The 26,128-nt window shown below is 40.3% G+C and overlaps 1 long non-coding RNA gene across 2 annotated transcripts in view; it reads right to left on the bottom strand.

Moving 5' to 3' along the window:
* The window catches only part of LOC114057660, a 45,378-nt gene extending 20,034 nt beyond the window's left edge, over positions 1-25,344 (bottom strand). Inside the window, exons 1-2 of one of the 2 annotated variants that reach the window (XR_003571270.1) lie at positions 25,257-25,344; positions 5,976-6,059 (exon numbers count right to left, since the gene is read on the bottom strand). This is a non-coding gene — a long non-coding RNA (uncharacterized LOC114057660). The remainder of the gene's footprint in view (positions 1-5,975; positions 6,060-25,256) is intronic. The other variant, XR_003571271.1, reaches the window with a different exon arrangement.
* Positions 25,345-26,128: the final 784 nt, after the last annotated feature.

Genomic DNA, 26,128 nt, shown 5'->3' on the forward strand with positions numbered 1-26,128 from the left:
AACCCCATTTGGCTGGTATCCTTCTCTTGAAATCCAAACTGTTTGAGAAGATAAATTATTGTTACTACATGCATAGCACCTGTCATATTTTACCCACTAAAATGCGCTATAAAATACATTTCCAGTGGCTGTCAGGGAAAGAAGAATTGGTGTTGGCTTCCACTAGTGACAAGTCCCCTCCTCCAGCCTTTTGCCTGAGTAGTGCAAAGCCCTCATGAAGATTTATCCACACCTTTGAAGTCAGACTTGAGGAAAACCTCAACCTGGGCTCTCGGGTACTTCTACAAATTCTTTCAACTTTAACCTGTGAAGTAGATGCTCTCTTTAGACTGTTAGCAATTAGCTCAGTGTGAGAGGATGACAAGAAGGAGACTCTGGGCTCTTGTTCAGTAATGATACTGCTGCTCTCAGTTTGTCAACCAGCCAGGGACAAACAGTGTGTTTTGCAAGTGTTATCATTTTACTGAGCAGATCCCCAGTGTCACACTACAGCTGGCAAACAGCAGAAACAGGAGTAGCTCCATTAAAAGCATGTACTGCACACCAGCCTTTGATGGGACACACTTCCCACATTTGTCATCTTCACTTTGGCTTCCCCACATCCCCCTTGACACCACAACTTTAAGAATATCGAGTTCAAAGGTTTTTGTTTAGAGTTCACACAGTGAGAAATCTGTCTTTTCCAAAATGTTACATTTAAGATTGATTCAGAACCATAATGGAATGGGACCACAGCTGAGAAAAGGGAGACAATGAAGTTAATTAAAGTGCTGTCCAGCTGGAACTTGAAAAGTCTTCAATCAAGGAAATATATCATACCCTGTCTCTTCCTATGTACATTGAAAAATAGCAACTGCTGTGGATTTAATTAAAACTTAGACATAGTTTTTAGTTAATACTCTTTACTTAATTCAGTATTATTCAGTTAAGATACAAAGTTATGACCCTCATCATGAAAGAGAATATTTTCCTACATTATGATAACCTACGTGATTTTTGGCTGGTTTTGATTTTAGGCAGTTTCTTATAATGCCTGGGGAAAGCAGGAGAACATAAATGTTACTAGCTCAACTGGTTTAAGCTGGCCTTTTCATTTGATTTAAAGGTGTACTTTTTTGGTTGCTATATTTTGCTCAAGAGATTTTAGTGGTTTCTCAACTACAGATTTCAAGTTAAAATGTCATATTTAGAGACAGATACTCAGAGATTGCTCAAAACTCTTTCTCCATCAAAGCCCATAATCCGAGGTCCTTCAGTAGTGAGGAACTATGCTGCAGCTAAAGGAGCCCACCTAGAAGCACCAGTGTACTTCATCATAACCTCTGTGCGGTTTTCCCATCACCTAAGAATCCAAATCCCAGCTCACCAAATACAACTGTATAGAATTTTTTAAAAAATTCAAACACAGTTCTTCTCCCAGCTACGAGCACAAAAACTCGGAGGAATTTTGGCATCAAGAGCAGTAACATTTATACCAGCATCCTTCAGGTGCAATGCCACATTACGAATTAAGCATGAATTCAAAACCATTTCAGGAGTGGTTATCTCAACAGTTGCTCTGTCAGCACTAGAGTGCCCTAAGCTGGTCCCATGCTCCAGTGACATAGATCCAAGTCTGGTGAGCTTTGCACATTTGCATGCAGTGTCCACACTAAAAGGGCACTGCTGTCTTCAGAGGCCCTTTGGAGAGCTTGGATCAAGATAGGATGGCACATGGCCCAGGCTAATAAGATGTTCCAGACATTAGCTGACCTTGTCCTGGTGTATGGGATAAATGAAAGAAAAACTTGTATCCAGTAGTTATCTGGTTTCCCACTGGTTGGTTGTGTAAGAACCATGTTTTCAATGTGGAATCTGTAACCAGGGCAACTTAGATCTTTTTAGAGGGCACAGGATTGGAAAATAAGCTCTGCATTACCTACAACCTGAGATAACCATCACGAAATAGCATAGGCTTAGGCAGCGAGACATGTCTGGTAGGAAGGAGATGAGGAGAGGAGGAGGAGGCTGCAGAAGGGTTAGAGTCAGGCAGCTGTGGAAAGAAAAATGCCCTCTGTGGCCTACACACCTGCTACCTGCCCACTTATAGGGTCTGATTCGTGTCAAATTTTTATTGTAACTTGACCTAAGGGTTGAATAGGTTAAAATGTATTTAGAAAAAGTAGAAGTAAGAACAAAAGAATTCTAAAAGAGGTTTCCTTCTGTCTGCACTAGGATAGAAATGAAGAAAGATAAGAGGGAGCTGCTGCTCCCTGTGGCTTTCTGTCCCACTCCCCACCTCAACAGTTAGAATTTTATTTCATATCAAAGATTCATAGAATATGGATTTAGATGCAAGAAAATGCTACCTAGATTTTAGAGAGACTATATTCTTGATATTAACAGGTTTTAGTATTTGTGATTTTTCATTGTTTCATATCCTTTGCAAAAGCGAAGGAGAAAACCTCACAATATTTCCTCTAATAAAACCTTTCTTTTGATGTTTTCTGTCCTCTGGACAAATTTACAAAATGAAAGAATATGCAACACAAATTAATCCCCGAGTTTAACTTAAAATGTGGTGGATAAATCCATAGAAAGCCTTAAACAGTATTTATGTGCTGCAAGTTTTAGAAATGTTTTTCTATATGGCTAGGATAAACCAGAAAAATAGATAAAAGAGTCAGTACACCTTTTAATTTTTTTTTTAAATAAAATTAAAAAACAATCAAACTCATCATGTGTGGGAACTGAAATTAACAAATTAGTATTCCTTAGAAGCCACACAAACTGCAACAATTCCTGAAATCAATTTTCCACATTCAAGGCAATGTGAGAGAGAGACATATTTACGTAACTCCTTCCAGAGCTTGGAGCAGCACTGACAAATACACATGGGGCAAGAGAAAAGAAAATGTTATGACACCCATTCAGCAAACCCAGGAAGATCCACCCAGAAAAATGCTTCTCCCTTTAAATTTTCTGCTGCAGCCTTTGAATTTTCAGTAGTTTTATTTCATGTTTAATTAAAAAAAAAATCAACTCAATGTCTTCTTTAGAGACACAAGACATACACTCTTATCTGTGATGGTGAACTCCTTTGAGGCCTCACAGACCAGGCTGCAGAAAGCAGAGGTCCAGCAGTGGCACAGCACCTCCGTCAAGGGCAGGTACAGAACACAGTTAGTGCATCTACGGCAACTCAGAACAGTGGAGATTTAAATTAAGTGCCACCACATAAATGGTAGCCTGAACAATTTGCTCCACAACACACGCACACACTCACCGCTCACACTCGGGCAGGTCTGAATGTGCATCACAAGCACTGAGTGTCTATACAGTCACCTGCAGTGGTATTAGCTGAGGAAAATTACAGTGGGTTCTCACAAGCTACAACAGAGCTGTGAACATCAGCCTAGAGAAGGCCAGAAAAGATACCAGCTCAATCGCATGGACTCAGTCCCCATCTTTATGGTAATCCAATGGGTCAGGCACATCCACACAAGAAAATGCTTAAAAAAAAAAAAAAAAAAGGCGAGAAGGTGAAGAAGATGTCTGTACATAATACCATGTAAGTCAATGTGTTTGGATAATGGCAAGCTCATGTTCTACTTGCTTCAGTTTCCAATTCCTCACTGAATGGAGTAGTTAGAAAAGACGGATGATACCATGTGGAAAAAATAGGTGAATTAAAAGGACAAAATGAGGAAAGTAAGAAGAAGAAGAGAGGCAATCAAGAGTAGGTGGAAAAACTTTTGCCAATTCACTGACCTTGTATATTCAGTTAGATTTTTGAAAGATAATTTTTCCCTTTTGAAATACTCATCATTGGACACATGCCTGGATGAGTCAAAAAGAAGACACATGGGCACTTAACAGACAAGGAGATTTAACATATTGCCATTGTTCTCCAGAATTTATTTCAGATAATGAATGTTCCAGAACAGGATTTTTTTTCCTTTGTTCCAAATATTGCAGAAAGTATTTAACTTAAACCAGTCTGCTAATGTATTTTCATTGTAACCTTGTATCTTTGACAGTAATGATAGCAGCCAGAAACCCAAGAAACAAACAATATAGGGAAAACTAGGTCATCAGTCATACTATGGAATGAAAAACGTAATCAGAGCTACTTTTAATAAATGCTCACCCAGCATTTTTGCAGTTCTGTGTTTCTTTTACAGAAGATTTGAAGCAGTTAAGTATTCTATGTTGAATTTTTATTTCCAAAAGCAGTTATAAATTAAGCAGCCTACTGTGCTTAGAGTAAGGTTAGGATCACTGTACTAAACGTCAAGTTATTCTTTCAGACTCTGCGCTAAAAATACAACTTGGTGAAAAATCCCTGCTACTGCTAACAACCCTGTGAAGTTCTTTGAAGTGCAGTGTGGCTGTCAAATATGTCAGTTGCTGAGGGAGCGTCTCATGGCGCTGAAGAATGAAATATTTGATTTGTGAGTCAGGAAAAGCGGAATAGAGATGTGCTGACACAGAACTGAGCAGGCTGAATAGTCCATTCACCAGCTCTTGAGTTGGATACGCAAATGTCAGATGCCAGAGGGAGATCAAAGCACCCCAGGTTGACTGTGAGCTCTGTGTGGCACATCCGGAGCCGTTAGAGAGTCTATCTGTGCACTGTCCTGCAACCAAGCAAAAGTCATTGCAGAATAGAGACCAAAATGCAGAAGAAGGCATTAAGCACAGTGAGACAGGTATTTGGAAAGACAATTAGTGGCTTTAAGGCACCCTGGAAGCCGTTGGGTTGAACACACCATCTCTGGCACTCCAGCCACATGTTCTGCTGTAGTTCTGCTGTTTGAGGAGGACGTCTCACAGCCTCTACCTCAGAGATATGTTTTTTATAGGGTAAAAGAACATCCTGACAAATGCTATGTCTCAGGACCAGTTCTTAGTGTTATGCATTATATGCAACAACATCTCAACCCCTTTGATTATGACCCTCTTCTGTTAGCCACTACCCAACATAGTGTGAAAGCCCTACTCCAAACCCCAAAATACTAACATCACTCACACAGCTTTGATTTTGCTAAGCACGATTTTTTTTCAATATATTAGAAAAAACCAAAAAGCTCAGGAAGAACATTTAGTCTTTCTCATCTTAAAATTATAACTATGCCTCCTAAACAGGGTCTGCAAAATAAAAATATGTCAGAGGACTTTGAGTTCACTTCTTCTTTTGCAACATAATGCAACACATTTTTAGTTTCTTCACCTCTAAAATCATAAAAGAAGCTGCTGTCACTCTGCTGGTAAAACAGATTTCTCTTCTTATTCACATTCTCAAGATACTTCTAGTTTTTGTCAAGTTGAATCTGAGCTAGTTTAGAGATTGTTGGTGTTTTAATGTAATCGTTTAGATCTTTAAAAGCTGACATATTTATTTGAAGGAAATAAAAGAGAACAGTTTTACTACTATTTCTAGTACCTGAACAATAGAACTATTGCTAGATGCTTTTATTCTCCAGGGTTCAAATCTAACTCAAACATCTTCGTTTATTTTTAATTTAATTTTTATATTTATATATAAATTTGAAGCTTTCTTACTAAATTCCTCCCTTACTAAATTGCTCCTGATAAGAAGCAGCCATAAGTGAAGACTGGCATGTGCTACACTCCTCAAAACCACCTCAACATGTTAATCCACCTGATGTACATGTGTTTGGTACACTTCTTTTGGTACTGTCACAAGAGACTGCTACCCTGGTGAGAAGCTCTGTGGTGTAAGAGGTCATCATGTTTGCCAAAGGTGAAAGATGAAGCACTGAACTCCACGAAACTGGAAATCGTACCACGGTTAATCTGACAATGCATGCCAAGCATGTGCCAAGACACAAAGCCACATGACTAAAGGAGAAAGTGTCAATCTTCTTTTAACGCTGCCTGGATTTTATATCACATTCCTAATGTTGTTTAAACCAAATATTAATATTTGACTATGAAAAGGCTGATTTTGCTTTATTTAAAAGTAGGCATACAGCCAAGGACAGTTGAGGGAAATTAGTGGTCTGTAGGGTTAGGCAGGAAGAGCATTGGTCACACCCTCAGTAATGCTTGGATGTCTGTGAAAGACATAAGAAATACTCAGAGTTTTTAGAAAGAAGAATCTCTGTACCACTTTGCAGATTAACCTTATAATCTTGTAATGAATTCCACAGTTCTTTCAATTCTTATGAACAATAACTTTCAAAGAATCTGTTAGAAATAATGAAGTTATGATTAAGTGCAAATAAGAAAAGTATGCCAACCTCAGGCTGAGGTGGCTGGCAAGCCATAGAAACATTTTTACATGCTTAAACTAGCAGGAGAGTGGAATAATTGATTGGAAATTTTCAGAGGAAATAAACTTTCATTGGAAAATATCATTTTGTGCTCAGGGGGTTTCACTCAGAAAGTTCATTTGGCGTTCAAGCACTCCACTGCAGACAATTCATGTTCAGGAGCAGGAGTACCACATTTGTGCCCTGTCCAAGCTAGAAGTTATGTCAGCTCATTAGCTTGAGATCTGTATCACCTAAAAGCAGCTACCTGGCCCTCTGATCTGAGTACTAAATTCCCTTGCCCTAAACTGCCTCCCCTTCAGTTGGGTCTACCTCAGAAAAACAAATAAGCCCTCACTGCTGAGTCTTTTAAAGGAATTTCATATTTCCATGAACTACAGATAGTAGGACACACAACTCATTTGGAGCATTTCCTCAAACAGGAATCTTACTGCTACTTCAGCCGTGTTGCAATTCATTAATGTTGATTTTTTTTTTTCTTTTTAAACTGGTATCCATTGTATTTATTTGTTGATTGTTTTTCAATATTTACACAGTGCATAATGATCCACACATCCTGTGTTCATTAAGTGGTTCATTTATCTTGTTACAAACCAAACTAGGAAATCTCTAGGAAGCGTGGCCAGCAGGTCAAGGGAGGTAATTCTCCCCCTTATTCCATTCCCATGAGACCCCACCTGGAGTACTGCATCCAGCTCTTGGATCCCCAACACAAGGATGTGGACATATTGGAATGAGTCCAGAGTAGGACCACAATGATCAGAGGGCTGGAGGAGCTCTCCTATGAAGACAGGCTGAGACATTTGAGATTGTTCATCCTGAAGAAGGCTCCATGAGACCTTACAGCAGCTGTCCAGTACCTAAAGTGGCCTACAGGAAAGGTGGAGAGGAACTTTTCAGAAGGGCAAATAGTGATAGAACAAGGGGGAGTGGCTTTAAAGAGAGTAGCTTTAGGTTAGATATGAAGATATTCTTTACTGTGAGTGTGGTGAAGCACTGCAATAGTGGTGGATGCCCCATCCCTGGAAGCGTTCATGGCCAAGTTGGACCAGGCAACCTGGTCTAGTTTAGGTGACCCCTGCCCATTGTAGAGAGGTTGGAACTGGATCACAATTCAGGTCCCGTCCAACCCAAACCATTCTGTGATCCTATGATCTCCAAACTGTTTTGCAAGAGCTAATGGCCAGAGATTTATCACCTGCAAATCAGTATGCAGGACCAGGGGTTTCAAAATTCCTCCATTCCATATATATCCAAATGATATCTTTTAAAACCCCAAGTGCAATCTAGCCACTCTACCTAGAGCCTGCGGGGCAGGTGGCTACTTGGAGCATAGGTCCTGAACCACCCCTGTGCTAGATTGTCCCTGTTGTTCCCATTTGCCTGGTCCCTCTTCTCCCTACCCTCATTTCATAGCTGGAACAACCATGTCTTGGTCCTCTTACGGGATATTTCAATACAAAATATAATATTAGCAGTAAGACTCTTGAAACCTTCTGAAAGGGAAACAAAAGGAGACTGTTCATACCATTACACCTCTCTGTGCTATCACACAGTTCACCAAAGTTCCTTTTTCTTTGCTTCTTCACCAGGTTGTCTCGTATCAGCCTATGGCAGAGCAGGGAGAGCGGCTACTCCTGGATATATTTTAACTAACCCCACTGGAATCAGCTAGATCTTTCCAGCTTTACCCATACATTACTCTGAAGTACAGAAGATATCTATTCCTATGATCTTAAAATGTCTGTGTTGTCTTGCACCAACACTCTGCATGGTCCTTTTCTGTAATCATGTTCACATACTGCTGCAGGTAATAAATACATTTTACTTTGACCAAAGAGATGATAAGATTTTTTAGGGAAAAGCTGGAGATTATCAAAATACTTTGAGATGAACTATTGCATTTATTTTATGAAGCTTTCTAAATGGTTTGTAAAGTTGAACATAATAAAATAGCTTCAGAACACTGTATTGAAATGGAAAAAGAAAGTCTATTACCTTTTCCAGGTTCACCCTTATCCAATATTTATTTTTTTTAATTCAGCGGAAGTTAATAAGGAATTTCAGGATTTTTTTTCTATAAAAAAATGGATTTATGTCAGGAAATGAAAACTTTTGTTCTAATTTCAAAGTTGTTTAGAAAGGAAATTGCATACTTCCATTTCTTAATGATAAAAACATATATAATAATAGTAGTCACTCCTCTGTTACTTGTTTGAGGAAAAAATAAAAAAGAAACCATATATTAATATTTGATCTTCTTCTAAAATTCTTCTTTCAGTTATTTAAAACTGTGTGTCTGTGACATCTAGGTGCCACAGACATTTACATTTTACCCTGTGTAAAGCAGAAATTCTCACCTAGACCAAGTTTAGAATTGTTTCTGAGTGCACAAGGTAGCATTGACTCCACACTACATCCGACTCCAGCTTATTCTTGAACATCCTGGGGGACACTGGGAGGCCAGTAGGAAACTACAGAATGCCGAGAGATGGGTGCTTTTGATATTAGTTTATCCCACATGCTTAGAGTGACACTTTTAAGAGCTGGAATTAACAAGACTTGGCATCAGAATATTGTTTTTTTCTTCCTCTTCTTGCTCAAAATGATTCTGCACTCTGGTCTTATACACACAAACTTCTGTTCTCCTGCTGTGGAGTCAGTTTGTGGAGTCCATGAACATTCACCCTAGCTTAAGGAGGAAGAGAGGAGTGAAGAGCTCAGTTTTATCATCCTCTGTCACACTGGTGTGTACTTTATTCTGCAAGTGCTTCCACTGGGGCAAATAAACCTCTCTGCATGCACAGAGTAGAGCACTAATCAGGTTAAATAAGGTTGGCAGATTCAGGTCACACCATAGGTAAAAATATCCATTATTATTCAGAAATAAAAAAGTACATACCAGAAAATAGACAAGAGATATTTAACAAAATTTTGGATGAAGAGAAACAAGCCTTGTGGATCATTCAGAGCTAGCAAAGCTATTGGTCCCACTAGCTCCATGGCTGGAAGCTTTTCATCAAAAGCTCTCCTCTCAGCAGGAGCTCCGAGACAACCAGAAAAAACTGTCAGAAAATCACTACCTGAGGAAGTACCACCCTCATTGATTTCTTTGATTTAGAAATTATTCCTGTGTTCTAGTCAGCCAGATAATTGTTTTACAAAGAGAATTACTAGTATCAGAACTTCAGCAGCTCTGAAATGTCCCTCGGCAAGCAAACAACTAACTCTTCCACCCACTCAGTACACCCCCACTTGTGAATTGCAATTAGCATTGCAAATGTCTTTCCCTTTTCAGAACTATTGATTGTGCTGTTAAATAGCAGCAGAGTTAAAATGCTTGGAAATCTGCTTTAGCTTCAATTCTCTGTTATCTATCTACCTACCTATTTATCTATCAATCATCTATCTATCCATCACAAAAAAGTTTCTAATTCTATACAGCTACTAACATAACACAACCTTCTAGTTATGGGCAATAGATGTTATACAATATTATTCCCACTCACCTTTCAAAACCTTTATTTAACACAGTCTAAACACTCTTCCCAATATTTAGGGGAAATATTCCAATTGTACATACCCCCTGAGCATACTCTATGTCAAAATTTCATGCCTAGTTAAAAAACCAGTACTTGGCCAGCTCATCTTCTATGAGTCTCTTTGGGTTTTGTACTTAATACCTTGCCTTACTTAAACCTGTTTATATAGATATATATGGATATGTTGGTTATAAGGAGGCAGAAATGAAGTGAGAAAAATAGTTGCTCTTACATGAAGATGTTGCTCATAAAGGTGGACAGAAGCCTGTATTATGATTGACGGGAGTTCCAAAAAATTGTAGTGGTGGGCAGTGAGCAGAACACCACATTGGTACAAGTATTCTTAATACACCAAGTGCAACCCCGGTATAAACCCTGCAATTTACCCTACACTACAAGACAATTACAGACATCCTATACATAATCCCACGCAGGCCTAGTGTCAGAGCTGAGAGATGACGCAGAAAGACTAAGAACCATTAGGGACTCTGAAAAAGAGATTGACTGGTGGAGCAGTCCTACCCCTTCACCATTAGGCAGAAGGAGGGCACCTTAGAGAAGGAGGGAAGTGGAAACGGTTTTCTGCTCAGAGTGACAGGCGAGTCCCTCCAGACCTACTTCACCTCCCCAGCTGCCCTTATACAACAGGTATGAGGCCCTGGAATCTGAGGACCAGGGGAATGAGAGTGTGGATGAAGGTATATTAGGAAGAAATTCTTTACAGATAGGGTAATCAGGCATTTGAATGGGCTGCCCAGGGAAGTGGTGGATTCTCCGTACCTGGAGGTTTTTAAGATGAGACTGGATGTGGCACTGAGTGCCATAGTCTAGTAACCATAGTGGTAACCATAATCTAGTAACCATGGGCTAGTAACTACAGGGGTAGTGGATCAAGGGTTGGACTTGATGATCTCAGGGGTCCTTTTCAACCCGGCTGATTCTATCTTTCTGTGATTCTGTGAATTGTCTGAAATTCAACAAGGGCCAATGCAGGGTCCTGCACCTGGGGAAGACCCCAGGCACCAGTACAGGCTGGGAGCTGATATGCTGGAAAGTAGCATTCTCTCTGGAGAAGGACCTGGGGTCCTGGGGAACAACAAGCTATCCATGAGCCATCAGTGGCCTTGTGCAGAAGCAAGTCAAAAGTATCCTGGGCTGCATTAGGAGGAGTGGTGCCAGCAGGTCAAAGGAGATGATCCTGCTTCTCTGCTCAGACCTAGTGAGGCTGCATCTGGAGTGCTGTGTCCAGTTCTGGGCCCCTCAGTACAAGAGGAGCTCCTGGAGCAGGTCCAGTGGGAGGTGACAAAGATGCTTAAGGGACTGGAGCATCTCTCTCGGGAGAAAAGGTCGAGGGAGCTGGGCCTGTTCAGCCTCAAGAAGAAGGGACCCCATCAATGTCCATAAGCATCTGAATGGAGGGTGCCAAGAGGATGGAGCCAGGCTCTGCTCCTGGTGCAAACCACATAGTACAAGCCACAGTGGACAGAAACCAATACATGGGAAGTTCCACCTGAATATGGGGAAGAACTTCTTTACTGTGTGGGTGGCTGAGACCTGGAACAGATTGCCCAGAGAGAGCTAGAATTCTCCCTCACTGGAGATATCCAAGAACTATATGGATGCGATCCTGTGCCATGTGCTCTGGATGGCCCTGCTTGAGCAAGAAGGTTGGACCAGATGACCTTCCAAACTTACCCATTCTGTGATTCTGTGAAATTGCTGTGGCACCACAAAAAGATTCACAAGCTCCGTGTCTAGGAAGGGAGTTGTCAGAAAGAATGTAATTCAAACCACTTTGACACAGGTGGATGAGCAAGGTGTGGAAAATCAACACATTAGAAGAGCTCTGTCTATCCCAGTCACAGACAAGCTCAAACAAGACTTCATTTGCATTTGCACAAACAGCAAAGTGCACTACAATAAGCTTCTCTAAATTGATTAGCCAGATGGAGGAGAAAGCAGACCTTCCTAGCAAGTTGCTTTGAAGATTCATTTGCATGCAGGGGCATGCTTGCACTGCACAAGTATCATAGGAATGAGGCGATCCAGAGCAGGGGCATCCCCTCTCCTCCAAAGGACTCCACCTCGGGATAGCCCACAGAGCTAATCTTCAACTGCAGCCATTAAGGCAGTTTTCCTGAAGTGCTCAGCTACAGCTTTGGGAACAGATTAGTTTTTGACACAAGTTTACCATTCTTAATTTGATGCTTTCATAGCAGCAGCTCCATCTCTGTAATCAAGAGCTTTTCTCTTTGCCTTCCTAATTTGATTTTAAGCTTGCCTAGCCACAGTATTTTGACAAATTTGGAGTACATCAGCGTTAGGGATGTAACACATTCAAGGGATGTTGCAGACAAGCCATATGCAAACTGAGACAAGTCTGGGAATCCATGGGGTCATGGCGAAGTGCTAGGTACAAAGGGAAAAGTTTAATGAGGAGGGATTTTTCAGTGGTTTTTGACACAAAGCTTCAAGCTGAGAGAATCTGCTGCTTCGAGAAAGTCTCACATCATCACACATGTCCCTTCTAATAAAAATATCAGGTAACCCTATGTTCCAGACATAAAGTACACAGATAGCTTGCTTATTGATTGCACAATGGCAAATTCTTCATTAAAGCTGGTTTCTAGCTGTATCTCAGAAACTGAATGTTCATTTAAGTGAAAAGTGACCCTGAAACCATCGCTGCTGAGAAGTCTGACCCTAGGTGAGAAAGTCTGTGAAACTCGTCAGACAGATGGCAATATTGTATCTGAGAGGTGAAAGATAAAAGCCCAAGTACAGTTGGCTTGACAAAAAGTGTTCTCACAGGAATATATTGCTCCATCAACACTGCCATTGATAGAAATGTACCAGCTTTAGTCATAGTTTCTAAGATTCAGGGGCATCTGGGGACCAGAGTAAAAATTCCCTCCTGAAAATGAGAATTTAACCTATTTCCTGGACTGGGCTGGACCAGGCTGGACCAATTGACCCAGGTCAGAAGACTGTAATCCCCCAAGAAAAACGTCATGCACACAGCTGGTCTATTTGAGGATAAGGGGAGCTTGAACTTGTGGCTTCTGCATGCCAACAAACTTTTTAAAGTAATTAGCTCAAGACCGTTAGTGTCCTACTTGGTTAGCTATTCCTTCCTTCTTATATCTGCAAATCAGAGGGTAAATTTTCCTGTTATAGGAAACTCAGCTACAGTATTACATCCTAAGGAGAGTAGTTTCAGTGTTTGTTTTTCTCGAGACCTGATGAGACAGAATCTCTTTGCTTCAATTTTTATGAGTTCAGCAACTCAATGATCATTTTATATATGTATATGAAATCAGGACCATTCACCAGGCAGGTGGTCCCACACTCATAGTTTTAATCTATAACTTTTCATTGGAACTATATTTGGCTGCTTGAGTTCCAGCACCTCTAGGTGAGCTACATGTCTCAGAATTCAGTCAAGGTAATTTCCAGCTAGTGATATTTTTTATCACTCTCCTTTTACACCGATTCATAGAAACTGAGATGAAAGATTGGGTGGGGGGAAATGTGTTAGTGTTAAATGGTTTGTTTGGTTGGGTTTTTTTATAGCAAGCTAGATACATTAACTAAAAAAGACATTAAACTGCCACTCTGCCATTGAAGAGCAAGCTCTATTAGATTTGCTTATTTAAAATGAACAACTGAAATGAATTTGTATTTCCTTAAATGTTGCATACATGCAAGTCTTCTTAATTCTCAGTGAGTAGGTAGTTCAGTAAACCAACAGCATCCTATAAAACCTCAGCAGCATCCAAATGGCAACATCACAGAAAAAGGAGTTACAGGCACAGAATAATATGCTTGGGCTGAAGTCACCATTTCCCTGTACAGTTGCAAAGTTCATTACAGGTGATTTTTCAGGCAATTAGTAAATTAGATCAGGATGTTTTGACTTTCTTTTTCAGCAATCTGCAAAATATTAAAAGCAATTAAATAATAAATCCAGGCGTTTATATTGAAATGCCTATGGGCAAAGCTGCCACTTTTTAGGCTTACTTAAGGCCAAATCCCAAAGTATGGGACTCTGACATAAAATGAATCCTTTTAGTGCAGCTGTGTTTATTTTCATTAAGAGTATGCTATGTTTGTGCTTTAGTTCAGATAATGAACGTGCTTTTGAAGGTGGATCTTGCACTTGTTGCCACTTAGCATGCTTTGATTCATATGATGGGAAGGCCTCAGAGGATTCTTTTACAATTAACTGGATTCTTTTCACATTAAATCAAAATGGAAGACAGGACTGAGGAACAGTTTTACTGTCATCCAGCTGCTACAACCATTTTGTCCTTTGGACCAGAACAGAGCTGCTTTGATATAAAACTCACCTGAAATAGGAAAAAATTGCCCTCATTGAGTCTTCAGCACCAGCTGGATCTCTTCCTATGGTGCTGAACTTCTTGCACGTGTAGGGATAGCCTTCAGAGACCTACAGTAAGCACCAAAAATTCCCTTCCGCTCTTCAAAAGAAAACAAAATTGCAGTTACAGTAAACTGTGTGTTTCCCAGACAAGTGCTTTTGAGCCTCTGTTGTACGAGTGAGATCATAAACTAACTTAATACTAAAACCACAAACAGAGAGGCTTAACCTGATCTTTCCCAAATAACAATTAACCTAAAATTATCCTACAAAAACACCGATGACATTTCAAATCAGGCTGGGGTATGTCATTAGAACAACATTGCTTATGTTCCATGATATTGACTAGCTTACATGAAAACCCCCAGGAACTGATATTTCCCTTTTGTATTATTTTAGACTGTAAGGTCACTGGCTTAAGAAGCACAATATTGTGATATGAGAAGAGTGGAAATCCCCATCCTGTTTATGACTTATATTTGCTGTTGCCGAACAATTCAGCAACATCACCTCCCTGTGTATTTATTTCATGAAAGCTAAGCATGCTGGTCCACACATTTGGCAATTAGGGATTTCCATCTCCAGTTATGTGCTGTTACTGAAGTGTCTCACAATGACAGTCTTGGTAATAGATAACGGCATTACTTCAGTGTCAAGTATATAGAGTTGTTAAAATATTTTAAATTTAAATTTTAAATCAAACCATAGAAGTTCAACTGCATATTTTAAGTCAAGTATAAGCTCTGCTTCTATGACCTTAGACTTATCTATATCATCTGGTGATACTTATTTTGTTTGAGGATGATAAATAACAGGAGTTAGAGCTAGTTTTCATGCAGTGCAGGACAGAGTTCAAGTGAATGTCACCCCTTAACCTCATATTCCCTCAGGGAAGTTTAGTTGCTAATGCAGTCTCAAACAAGCGCAAGCAGTAAGTAGCATATACAAATTGAATAGTTATGTAATTATGCAAATGACATTTGCATGAAATATGTCATTTATATGAGAAAAATATCACTAAGCCTTGTGGAAAAGGGTTTCCTGCCTTTACAGAAACTAAATTTGGATGCCTAATGAAACACCAAAGCAGACATTATCTGATTCTTTTTATAATCTAAGCAGGGAATAATTGCACCTGTCTCTGGCAAGGAACAACATAATTTTCAAAGTGGCGGATGGAAGCCAGTGGTGATGGGAGGGATTAGGAAATCCATGAGCTGGATAAGCAAGTCTTTGATTCTGATTGGAAACAGAATGAGACCCTGGCACATTCAGGTCAGCACTCTTCTACCAGTCAGGACTTGGAGGACATGTTGCGTAGACCATAGTTGGTTTGATACAAGGATAACACCAATCTTGAGTTTCCTGTGTTCCCATTGCCTACATTTTTACAAGGTTCTGTGAGTGCGTTACTCAATTCTGACACTGCAAATGTACAGTTCAGTTTACTTTTGTTGTGTCAGGCCATTTGTACTGGTATAGCAAGCTTTAAGAGGATGACACTGGAATGCTCTGGCAAAGTCCACCACAGCAATACAGGGCACCTGTAAAGCAGCAGGGTGCACTCGATTTTAATGCAAGGGCCAGCCTGGAAGCTGGTAATGCAAGAACCTGTGTGTAAGAGGCATCTTTCATTGGCCAGCAGCATAGAACTAACCCTGGCAAGTTGTAGGAAATGGTAAAATGGTATGCCAGAACACTGAAGGTCCTCCAGGAGTTCTTAAGAATAGCAAAGCTGAGGCAGGACTTCTGCCTGCCTGTCATTTTGTTTAAATCATAGCTGTTTCCTGACAAGACAAGACCAATTTGCAATGCTTTGGAGATCCAGTGTATATTTGCTTTGCTTGCTTTCTTTTTATTTGGAGAATACAAATGAGTATAGAAAAGAGACAAAATTTTCAGACTAAATCTTGTTCCCAAGGCAGAAAGGGAGCAAACGAATTAGAAAAGCCTTTTCTTGATAAAGAACAGGGTGGTATTATAGAGTCATGAACAAAGCAGCACTTTGTAAACCAAACCAAACAGAGCCTGATGAGCCAGTCAGTTGTATAAACACGCAGACATTAGAAACCTGCTTACACAGAGGCAATGATGGCATTGGAAAACTTTTCAGAGAATGCATTATTGCTGAAAAGCAGATACAGAGTTCAATCCAGATTGAGACAACTGACTGTCCTTTTGGTATTCCAATGAAGGAACCTGCTAGTGGCAAAGCAGCAGGAGTTTTGTTCAAGCCTAGAGGTGCAGATGCAGGGAGCAGAAATTGTTGCTTATGAGAGGTGGGTGGAATTGCCAAAGACCATTAGGACTGATTGGGAATTAGGGCTGAAATAAGTAGCTGTGGGGTAGCTAAATGACCATACACCATGAGGAGAATTGGTCACGCTCATCTTACAGAGAAGACTCATATACAGAGGAATTACTTGGTTTTTTTTGAAAGTGAGCAAAATGTTCACACATTTAACAGAAGATCCCAAGATGTACAGCATCTACAGCAAGAGTGGAAAGCTTAGACCACTTTAGCACTTTACTACAAGAGAACGTGATATATTCTGTGTAAAGAAACTTTATGATGAATACTTGACATCTTTTGAAAGATGCAGTGCCAAAAACACTAGAACTTTTAGAAAAAAAAATGAGAGGTTCATGGAAATATCTGTTAAACTTGCTAATTCCACTGAGTGGATAAGCTGTAAGGAGAGCCTTATTTACACAGAGAAACCATGAGAGGTGGAAAGCCAACTTTCAGTAGTAGGGGGGGAAAATAGGTATCTCAGAGGGGGGCCAGAAAAAAGGCAAGAAAAAATGTGCCTGCTGAGATCAGGGTTTAGGACTCATCCACAGAGCACAAGAAGAAACTAAACTATAAAGACCTGTGCAGTTAAACTCCAAAACTCATCAGCCTTTTCTATTCTGAAGCTGAAACTTTCACGACAGATGCTGCAAATCGTGCCAATTTTTGTGGTGAGTTTGTGGGGTGGGCAGATGTGCCCATTATAAAATGCTTGTACACAGCATTTCAGTGCAGCTTAGTTATGATCAGTTTGTCTATTCCTATGTTTCAATTCCCACTTTTTTCCTCCTTTGGAGTGGATGGAGCACAAACACAGAGACATAGCAATTAAGTTGCCATTCACAAAGGCTGGAATTGAAGCACATCCTTCCAACAGGGGCATTTATGCCTGCATTCACATTATAGCTAGATCCTTCACTGATCCTCATTCAGGTGGTTTTATAGTTGCCTCAGGGCTTATTTAGTAGCCAAGATGCTCCTTAGATCCCTTCTGCAGAGAAATTTCCTCTGTCCTGCAGTGAAATAAATCTCCACAGGACAGTCATATTAAGCACCATTGCATGGTAAGCTCAAAGTGAGAGGGTTGGACAGGGCTTGAGCACTCTTGTTTAGTAAAGGTTGAACCTGCCCACAGCAGGGAAGTTGGATGAGATGATCTCTAAGATCTCTTCCAAGCCAAACCTCTCATGATTCTGTGAAGGGATGCATGTCTTTAAATGTGTACAGCTCTCTGGGAATTACAGGAAGACTGCATCTGCACAAGTGATATGTGCTCATAGAACCAGACATACCTGTCATACAGCAACAAGAGCAGGCTGTGAGGTGAGGGCAGGGAGCATTGGGTCACTGGGGTAGGATGGGGCAGAGACCTTCCCCCCCAGCCCTATTCCACCACAGATGGAGGTGGCAAGTAGAGCTGGGCCAGGAATCAGGGCCTCCTGCAGTCCTGGGACAGTCAGGTGTGGTCATGGGGATGGGGTGGCTTAAGAGTCAAGATGGGGAGGCAAGAGCAGGTTCAGCTAGGGTAGTGGGCAGGCTAAAGTGACCATGCAGGGACAAAACTCCTGAGCTAAAGGCTGGTCTCTAGAGAAAGCTTGTCACAGCTTCTTCTTATAACTGAGCTGTTTCCCAGCCATGGTTGACCCCTGGCTGCACAGCAGCACCACATCAGAGATTAAAGGCCTTGAGCACAGGCAGCCAAACACCAGGGGAGGGAGGAAGAGGCTGCAGCAACACCCAGTGGACTCAGGGTCCCAACACACACATTGCTTTCCACACCCCTGGACAATGAGTCCATTGACTATGTAGCATTACATATAAGAAGTGCAGTGGGACCCAGCTGGTCATGGCTTTTAATCATTGCAACAGGATAAACAGTAAGAAACAACCATTATATACATTTAAACTACATGTGCATATTCAGCAACCAACGGAGAACAGGTGACTCCAAGGCACACACAGCTTCCTACAGTATTCACATAGTCAGATATTAAGTGCACTATCTAGCACAGCTAGTAAGGAACAAGGCTCAGAGAATTATATATCCTTTGAAGCTCCCTCCTTGCTTAGTAGATCTGCTGTCCGTGTCCTTAATCCCACAGGTCCCATCTTAAGCAACTGCGAAAAGGGAAGGAATGGAGTTTTTGAGACATCATCAATCCACCTTGCAGCAAAAGACAGTGTTTTAAAAAGTTTTCTTCAATGTAATCAGAGAATAATTAGATATTCAATTAACTGATTCAAATAAACTCCAGGAAATATGATGGAAAAAAAGAAAAATAAGTAGAAAAGTGGTACATCTGTCTGAGCAAATGCAAAGAAAGCCAAACTCCCACTGTCTGCATTCAGCTGACTGGACATCTGACATAGATTTTCTGAAAGCCACACACTTGCATAGTAGGTAGAGCTGCACATCATTTTGAAAGCTGGAGCTGATCACACAGGTTTCCCACCAAGAAAATATGGTGATCCAGCCTCCTGGCCAGCCCTGCCTCATGTCCTTTCAGCCTTGGCCACACCTGAGGAGACTTGCCTCGTCTTGCTGTTGCCAGATGAAATTTATCCCTGTGTAGGAAACCACCACAAATCATTATCTTGGTTTCTCAACCTATAACTAGATATTTCATTTCCCTTTGCACTGACCTTCTGCTTTTGAGTGAATTTTGCCTTTGTTACTAGATAGGAATAGTCTTTTCCATATGTAACAGGTTTTCATTAATCCTTTTTAACACGGTGTCCTTTCAAAATCACAGGCCCCAGCATATCTCCAGTTAACACCCGGAGACACTAGTTTTAAAATCTGCTTCTGCCATGCAAGAGTTGATTGGCTAAAGAGGAGAAAGATACTGGCATTACAGCACAATAAAGGTGGTAGGTCAGGTCCAAGGTGAATGAGGACATCATCCTTCAGGTTAGGTAGGAAAGGAAAGGACAGGACAAGGCTGTGGCAGGATATTTTGCCCTATGCAGTCAAATGACCTAAACAATGCCCTGTTTTGCAAGCTATGAGTGGTGGGCTGAGAGGGGCATCAGGTGATGCTAAAACCAGTCTGGCTCTTCAACCTCAAATCAACATACTGGTAGTGAGGAAAAGATTTGGCAGATAAGCTGCTAAGCTGGCCTGGAGACAGGCAACTGACTTTATGCTGTAAAAGTTCAGTCCACTGTCATACAATCAGATTCTTCTAAGATGCTCTTCTTGGAGTGTGTGGAGATTCTCTCTTGAAGGGGGGATGCCCATTCAAGGATACTCCTTGAGGTTAAGTGAAAGAGATCTGCCCACAAGCATTGGTATGGTGAGTTACATCAAATCTCTACTTAGTAATTGTTTCTTATTTTACTAGCTTTAATATAGTGCACTATACTATACACTACTAGTAGTTTCTTTTACATTGTGTAGTAAATAATTCTGATTACATCCTTTATCTGACCATTTATCATGACAAAGAATTCATTTTATATAAATATACCTGGTTTGCCATCAATAAATCTGCAGGACAAAGCTGTACTTAAAACTGTGGACATAGTCTGGGGCTAAGATTGGCTCCAGCTGCACCCAGGCTCCTCTCTGAGAGGGAGTTTGGGGAGCAAGGAAGTCATTCCTGCAACTCCTGACTCAACAGGAGAGCTTCTCTAACAAGCTATATCTCAAGTCCCACTCCCACTCATGACAAAGATACAGAGGCACAGGGAAACTGAGGAGCAGATGGGGTGTAAGTGATAGGAAGACATGGAGGAAAGATGGATGATCCTGAAGTTCATAAAACCTTACATATTTCTTAAGGCTTAGCAGCATTCAGCCAGAAGCAAGAGCTCATTTTATTTAAAAAGGCATTATCTTGGCATTACAGAAATAGACTGGTCTCTGACTGGCATTATATTAATCATCCTCACTATCAGCATTATAAGAAAACTCATCTCTCTAGCTGCATAGAGTATGGCTATAGATATGTAGAATATGGGTCCAGCAGAGCGTGATCAGGGACTAGTGAAACAGCTAATTTTCTCACAGCAGCAGAGCTATATCTGTATTTATTCATCCTGCTTAGCTCTGTGCCCTGCTCCTCAGAAAAGTGGCCTTTGCCATATCCCAACATGACAGATGTATCACAAGATCTGCTCGTTGGTGACACAGTGTTGCGCATAACACCGGATGCAGAACCAGAGATGATATCAGGCAGTTGCTTAGTTATCTTTGCTTGCTCAAAGTCTGTAAAGCAACAATGAGGAAGCTAATTAATGGGAGGCAACTAGTGCAGGTATCCGAACAAAGGGGAAAAAAAGGCACAAAATGAAACAGAATTACTTTGGATGCGACCATATACTTTTCTACCTAGTCTTGATAACTCATACTGAGTTACACACTTGATAGCATGGGAGGACATCAGTTTGGTGTGGAGACATTTACATTTAGGCATTCACATGCAAATGCCTAAACTCTATTTTTAGTAAGGGAATGCTAAGGAGCTCCTTAAGAAGAGCTCATTTGGATGCCTTCCTGGGATTCAGATGTCTAAACATAGACACCTCATGTTGTTTGGGTGCTGTGAAGCCCCCGGCCCAGCTCCTTGCTCATGCTCCAGGGAGTTGTCCTGGACCCTCTGATACTGGCCAGTCTTGGGCAGACATCTGGGGGACCTACAGGCACCTCATAGGGCCCTTGGAGCTATCTGTGGGCAGCTGATAACTGTCTTTAATGGCCTTTCTGAAATTATTTTGACTGTCTTGTGTTCCAGAAATGATTGGATGTGGCACTTAACACCATGGTCTAGTTGGCAAGGTGGTCTTCTGTCAAGGGTTGGACTTGATGATCTCAGAGGTCTTTTTCAACCTAATTGATTCTGTGATTCTGTTATCTAAAATAATTTTCTGTATCTGTTTCCATGAATACATAGCATAGATTTGTTCTTAAATGTGCATACAAATAATGCTTTTGAAGGTAGATGGTCTTTGTCAACTGAAGTTACAATTAGGTACATAAGGTCATTTACAGTATCTTTATGAAATCCATGAACTTTTTCTTTGTTCCAAAAAAAATTAAAAAAAAAACAAAACCCGAAGAAATCTGTCTTTGCACACCTTTTTTTGTCTTTCTGAGTACATATGTTTTGTAAATGAGCCCTCCACAAGTATCTCCATTAAGGTTTTCATTCAGATTAGGAATACATTCCTGAAGCCAAATCTCCCAGTTTTTCCCAACAACCATGCCTTGCTTTTGCTCTTGATCTACACTCATGAGGGTGTATATTTCAGAATCAGTAGACTGAGATTGCAGACATGATGAGAGATTAAAAATTCACCATTTGGAGAAATATTTAATTGTTGTTTTTCAAAAGCTATGGTGAAACAAGGAACCAAGAAAGTAGTAAGCAGGGAGACCTTCCAAAGTAACAAGAATCTTCAGAACAAAATACAAGGTTATCTAAGTGTTACTGTACAGGGAATCAGCAGCATGCACAGTAGAGAGTCAAGCAAACAAACATCCAGATGAATATACTTTAGGAATCATGAAATATTAATGAATACATAATGCATATCATCTTGATAGCTTTTTTGGCACAACTATGAACTACATGGTTGATGGAATAGGATATAAGTACAAAACTATGATTATAATAAGGCATTTGAAACATTTTAGAATGTTCTTACACCCATTGGTTTGGACATACTCATGGTACCATAGTTTATCTATCTGTAATATCACACTCAGACAGCCGACATGGTATTTCCACTACCCTGTCCTTCGACATTGTCTTCACATTTGGGAAAATGAGGGGACCGTGTGTTAGTTTTACGACAAATAACAACATTTTTCCTTGGGGATGGGACAGCAATCTCTTAATTTAAAAACTGACCAAAGAGATCTTATTTATAGTCTCACTTTCAAGGCTGCAGAAGCTGTTCAAGCATCACTGAAGGTCAACAAGTGCTGGAAAGAAATATTAATTAATTTCCGTTTCGAATGAGAAGCATAGCAGGGAAATATTTTGAGAAACCAAACAGCCTGTCTTTTTGACTAAGGCTCTGGAGAAAGACTTGGGAAATTGAAAAAGAGCAGCAAACTGAGCCAAAATCTGTTGTTTGTATGTGGGGATTGTTCTGTGAATTGACCTCATAAAATCCAGACAATAATCAATTTCGTACTTCATGGGAGGAGCCCACAGAGGAGAAACACAAATACCTAAGGCAATGCACTAAGAGCCTCATGATACTGTCTAGAAACACTGAAGTATATACATATTGGAAAAATGCAGAAAAGCGTATCCGATGAATCATGCACTGCAGCACAGATATTCTGTGGGAGAAAAAGAAAGATAGCAATGCTGAAAAAGGTCTAAGGAATATACACAGCAAGGAGGATCAGAACTGGGATTGTGGTATTCAGTAACAACAAAAAATAAACCCAAACTAACAGCCAGTGCAATCTGCAGATCTTTTTTTAGGTGCTCCACAGTGTGCAGTCTGCAATACAGAGTTTAGGAGCAGGGAGGCACCACTTAGAGTTCCCACGAATTTACCAAGTCAGCCTGGAAGACAGCCAAGGGTTGGATGGCCCTTTCTAATGGCATATTCTTGAAAGCACACTCCAAACACCCTCGTCTAGCTACCTTCATGCCAAGATGAACTGGAAGGAGTTCAGACAAAAGCAAGACAAATGACAAAGAGCTGGAGGGAATGACTTCAAAGAAAAGATTAAATGAGCTAAAATATGCATAGCATGGCTGTGCATAGGTAGGTCAGGGACGGGTAACACAGTAACTACTAGCCATTCCTACAGAGAGGTGTAAATGAAGAGGTCAATCGTTGACAGTAGATATGGAGGAGAAAGAATTTGTCATATTATTAATATTCTTTTCCTTTCATTTTTTCTTGGTACATGGTAGCTTTACCATGTCATCATGGACTGCCAGCAGCAGGAAAGACACAAACACTGAAAAAAAGCCCTCTGCCTTAGTACTGCACTTTGGATTCTGTTTTATAATTCATTTGATTGCCTCCTCTCCCTTCTTACTGCTCTAGGCCAGGCTTATGATTACACAGGGCTAAGGAACCAGTTCTCTCTGAAACCAAGAACATTTCAACAAGGCATGTTCAAAATAATTTATGAACATTTCCAGTACTGCTACCAAATTGCTCCTTCCTCTATGCCTTATTATTGCAGGACCAAACAGCCTTGAAATACCTTAGGCTCATATAACTTCCATGAAATAATAAATAATATCACAATTTTTGAGAATGAGAATTCCTCCTCCCATCCGTTTTGTTGTTGTTGTTGTTGTCGTTATTGTCGTTTTTGGTTTTTTGTCCATTCTGTCTTCAGGCACATGCAGAGCATCTGAAAACAGACACACCCCAGTCTTACCTCTCAGAAGGAATATACCTTGTCCTGGCATCTACCTTGTTTAGGTAGATCATAACTAGTCAGTAAGGGCAGAGACTCCAACCGTGCTTTTGAGCAGCACAGAATTTGTGCTAGGACAGTTCTTACTATACTATTCCCCACTGCATTTAAATGCTAATTTTTCAGCAGCCACCTTTGTCCTGCTTTCCTTCTGTTAGATTCTTCATTCATTACTAATGATGGTAAGTTTTTCCCAGTAAGCATTTTCTCCCAGTCAATCTTTTGAGGGTGTCACTCCCACTTTACTTTTTCTTTCTTCTCATCCTTTACTCACTGGTGTCATTTATACAGCTCCTTTTATGCTATCTTTACCATCAGAAGGTCAATACCTAGACTGTCTATAAACGTACAAGTGAAAGTTTAGCACTGAGGAAACTTTTCTTGGATCATGGAAGCCCGATATTCTTTCAGGCAGGAACATTAGCCCCTAGTGACATGAAAGAGAAAGAGTAATTTTGCTAACAAGTGTTTTAAAAGTGTGAGTCAAGAGCATCTCATCCTTTATGTTCAGCAGTCATTCCACTAAGAACTGGAAGAAATGAAAGAAATATCACTGAATTACAAAAGTTACAACTGTGCAAACCTTGCATACTGGGATTTATCTTTTTACATTATGGAAGAGCTCCCTACTCTACCATTTGCTTTCTTTTTCAGGTCATAAACTCATTTCCATTCATAATGCAAAAAAGGAGTAACACAAACCGGGATGTGAAAAACTACATTTTAAAGCAAAATAAGCCTGTGGAACTTATGACAGGTTGAAAATGTTTAAACTGAACAGCTTTCACTGAAGTTAGCAGCTTGAGTGGTATGAGAAAATTCATGGGAACCTATGGATTTTGATTAATTTCCCCATATAAAATTGGTTTTGAGTAAGCCTTTATGAGAGTGGAATGTTGCATTTTGGCAGAATAAAGAACCTCTGTATGATATGTACTTCTATACAATATCATATATAATATAACCAAAATTATATTTCACATCGCAATATTTTATATTGCCAAAAATGGGGATTTCTGGGGGGTTTATTGTATTTAGAAGTGAAAAATAGACAGAATTCCTTTTCTTTGCAGGATCTGGTAAAGCTTTTTTGTTGTTGTTGTTGTTTTCCCTTCTAGTTGTTTTCTTAGTGAGCAAGCAATCAAATTTTAAAAGAATAATCTTTTCCCAAACTTTGGCTATAGTTAACAATGCTACTTACAGACAGCAGTTTGAAAAGTTACAATATAATTGATGCAGCATGAAGTGAATCAAGAAGGCAAAGTTGATTTGCAGATATTAACACAATCCACTCCTCCCATTCCAGAGAAGTTCACATTTTTTTCCAGTATGTAATTTTCTTACAGAAAGATACTTCTACCCTCATAGCACAATCCTTCCTTGGATGCACAAATGACAGCTTTTACGTCCTGAAAGACACTCTGCAGTCTTCCCTGCTGTCACAGACTGGACATTTGGAGGAGAAAAAGACAAATGCCCAAGTTTTGGGGGTTTTATGCACAGAAAGCAGTCAGCCAAGAGCAGCCTCCTCATGCAGCTGTTTCTACATATATACAGAGCCAAAGGCATGAATAAACCTTTTAGCTTCCTAATCACATGTAAACACACTCAAATCAGTTCTGTATTAGATTACCGATTCTCATTTATTTTACTGCCTGAAAACATTTGAGAGTGGCTCAGAGCAGATTTTTTAAAAATTTATTTCATTGTTTGGATAAGCAACTTAAAAAGAAAAGGGCAAATGAGTTTGTTCTCTGAGGGGATGAATGCACTACTAGCTTTCCAGTGGGGCACTTTGTTTTCTCTCTGCAGCACAAACACTTGTGCAATTTACAAAATTGCAGAATAAAACCAAAGGCTCTTAAACCACCTTATCTGGGCTCACAGTTAAGCTTTCAGGTGCCCTTTATTAACACAACCGTTTTCCAATTCTGACCATGCACTTGTGAGATGTGAACCAATTTTGAAAAGCCTCATTTGCCTGTGCACCACCCAGGCGTAAGTGGTCACATCTGTGATATCTCACTCTCAAAACCAACACTGCAAGAGTTTCTTCTTCTGGTTCAAATAGTCTCTGCCTTCAACATGGGTACCAGTGTGTGAAGAAGAAGGGACAGAGGGATATGAAAAAGAGGTCAAAGCAGAAAAATACTTAGAGTGTGGTGAGGTTCCTCCCTCAGCATCTCTGCCAGATTCCTACCTGAAGATTACACATCCAGTCAGAAAGCTTGG

This window comes from Empidonax traillii, unplaced genomic scaffold (assembly GCF_003031625.1).
Source record: "Empidonax traillii isolate 1590-97213 ecotype Southwest subspecies unplaced genomic scaffold, ASM303162v1 scaffold140:size1466565, whole genome shotgun sequence".
Classification (NCBI taxonomy): Eukaryota; Metazoa; Chordata; class Aves; order Passeriformes; family Tyrannidae; genus Empidonax; species Empidonax traillii.